Genomic DNA, 3,326 nt, shown 5'->3' with positions numbered 1-3,326 from the left:
TGAGCTAATATTAGTTTCTGCTTTAATTTATTTTCACAATTTATTTTATTTTGCTACTTAAGAATGTATGTAATGAAAGAAAATATATTGTTGCTGTTGTTACATTGTCTTTATCGTGTTTACATATTCTTAAATTGTTTTTGTTTCGTGTTTTTAATATTTTAATATCTATTTTACTGTTTTATTTCTTATTTGATCTTTTAGTTTTTGGATTGAAATCAATTTGTACCTTTTTTATTGTATTTTTACTCTTTATTTTACTAGTCTGTGCAACACTTTGGAAACTCTGTTTATAAAATGTGCTACATAAATAAAGTGGATTGGATTGGATTAAATAGCTCACGAATACAGAATAATTATTGATTGCCTTAATTTTAATTTTAATTTTAATTTTAATTTTAATTTTAATTTTAATTTTAATTTTAATTTTAATTTTAATTTTAATTTTAATTTTAATTTTAATTTTAATTTTAATTTTAAATGTATTTATTTATTTTTTATTTTTTATTTTTTATTTTTTATTTTTTATTTTTTTTTTTTATTTTTTATTTTTTATTTTTTATTTTTTATTTTTTATTTTTTATTTTTTATTTTTTTATTTTTTATAATTTAGTTTAAAAAATCCTGTTAAAAAAAATCCCAAATAAAAAGTGTTGTGTTGTTAAAAGTGTAATTTTTAATTTTTAATGTTATTTTTTATTTTTTTTAATTTAGTCACCTGTTTAAAAAATCCCAAATAAAAGTGTTTGTATCTGCAATAGTGGTCCTGTTTTTACCTGGTATCGGATCAATATGTGGTTGTCATGTGACTTTTCCAGGATATGATTTCCCCAAAATGGCAGTGTCAGGTAAGCTAGCCCATTTCCCAAAACGTATTTTTTTTTGCCATTTACTGTAATTTTAAATCCATTTATCAATTCTAATGCATTAATAAGGTGTCACATATTACAATGTATTTCCTGAATGAATTCATATAAAACTAGCTATTGGCCTGATGTGATATATTTTTTCACAATAGCAACAATGCTAATGCTAGGTTGGTTATTTTCAAAAAAGGACTACATTTACCATGAACGTCTGTGTAGTATTTTGTTTGACATGTTCCATGATATTATAAACCAGTATATCCTCCATCATTTTCATTTAAACAGAAATAGGTCTGGGTTCTTGTGGGTTAAAGACTCCTACCTTGTTGCTGAGGTCAAATTCGACCCACTTCTCTTTTTGTCGTAAATGCAATCAACCGGCAGACATAATTTTACTTGTGGTTGACTGACTCCGTATCAGTCACTGCACTTAAGTCATATAGTCATTTCCATATATAGCATCCATCACTCTTTTGCCGCCGTGGATTTCACAAGATGGTCTCCAATAAAGTCATCGATGCTCCTTTTTTTGTGCTCTGTCCCACACCCACTGAACAAATGCTTGGATGTCTGCACAAAGACTGTAAATGCCTGAGGACCATAAAGCCAACGTGTCTGGGACATTGGGTCAGTGTTTGTTGAGCATCATCAATGTGCGATACGTGAAGGAGTCGCTCAAAACGTGCAAGTTTTTCTTTGCGTCGGGACTCACTGGTACTCGCCTCCGATAATGCGTTCACTTTATAACTGTTGCTATTGCTAGCTAAATTTAAAAAGGAACCCGGGTAACATGTCATTAATAGTGCAGTTGTTGTTCCCTTACTCAGTGCTCGACGAAGACTCAAGACTGATTCACGGGTACTTGACAAAGACCGGAGTTCCACTGATTCTCAGGTGCTCAATGAAAATTCAAGTTCAAGACTCATGAGTACCAACCGAGACTCAATATTCACTAACTCATGAATTGACTGAACGGGTGTTCAACAAGGACTTGAGTTTCACTGATGCATGAGTTGACAAAAACTCAAGTTTAACTGACTCACACGTGCACGACCAAGACTCAAGACTGATTCACGGGTACTTGACAAAGACCGGAGTTTCACTGATGCATGAGTTGATGAAAACTCAAGTGTAACTGATTCACACATGCTCGACCAAGACCCGAGTTTCACTTGGATGGACGTGCTTAAATGACTCAAATTTTAGTGACTCACATTTCAAGACTTGAGTATCACTGACTTACTTGTACTTGACATTTCAAGACTCGGGCTTCACTGACTTATGAATAACCAACCAAGACTCAATTTTCACTAACTCATGAATCGACTCATGGGTGTTCAACAAGGACTTGAGATTCACTGATGCATGAGTTGACGAAAACTCAAGTTTAACTGACTCACACATGCACGACAAAGACTCAAGACTGATTCACGGGTACTTGACAAAGACCGGAGTTCCACTGATTCTCAGGTGCTCAATGAAAATTCAAGTTCAAGACTCATGAGTACCAACCAAGACTCAATTTTCACTAACTCGTGAATTGACTGAACGGGTGTTCAACAAGGACTCGAGTGTCACTGACGCGTGAGTTGATGATCCCACGTGCTCAACCAAGACTCGAAGACTCAAATTTTACTGACTCACGGGTGCTCGATGAAGACTTGAGTTTCATTGAGTCATAATGCACGGCAAAGTTTTGAGTATCACTGACTCACTTCTACTTGACAAAGACTCGGGCTTTACAGACTCATGAGTACCCAACCCGGATTCAATTTTCACTAACTCATAAATCGACTCATGGGTGTTCAACAAGGACTCGAGTTTCACTGACGCATAAGTTGATGAAAACTCAAGTTTTACTGATTCACACGTGCTCGACCAAAACTCGAGTTTCACTTGGATGGATGTGCTTGGATGACTCGAATTTTAGTGACTCACATTTCAAGACTTGAGTTTCACTGACTCACGGGTGCTCGATGAAGTATTGAGTTTCATTGAGTCATGGTGCACGACAAAGTTTTGAGTATCACTGACTTACTTGTACTTGACAAAGACTTGGGCTTCACTGACTCATGAGTAACCAACCAAGACTCAATTTTCACTAACTCATGAATTGACTCATGGGTGCTCGACAAGGACTCGAGTTTCACTGAGTTGACGAAAACTCAAGTTTAACTGACTCACACATGCTCGACCAAGACTCGACTCACTTGAATGGACATGTTTGTATGACTCAAATTTTAGTAACTCACAGTTCAAGACTTGAGTTTCATTGACTCGTGGTTCTCAACAAAATTTTGAGTATCACTGACTTGTACTTGACAGAGACTCGGGCTTCACTGACTTATGGGTACCCAACCAAGACTCAATTTTCACTAACTCATGAATCGACTCATGGGTGTTCAACAAGGACTCGAGTTTCACTGATGTATGAGTTGATGAAAACTCAAGTTTAACTGA

Source organism: Doryrhamphus excisus, chromosome 4 (assembly GCF_030265055.1).
Source record: "Doryrhamphus excisus isolate RoL2022-K1 chromosome 4, RoL_Dexc_1.0, whole genome shotgun sequence".
NCBI classification, from domain to species: Eukaryota; Metazoa; Chordata; class Actinopteri; order Syngnathiformes; family Syngnathidae; genus Doryrhamphus; species Doryrhamphus excisus.
Note: the sequence above shows the minus strand (reverse complement) of the source record.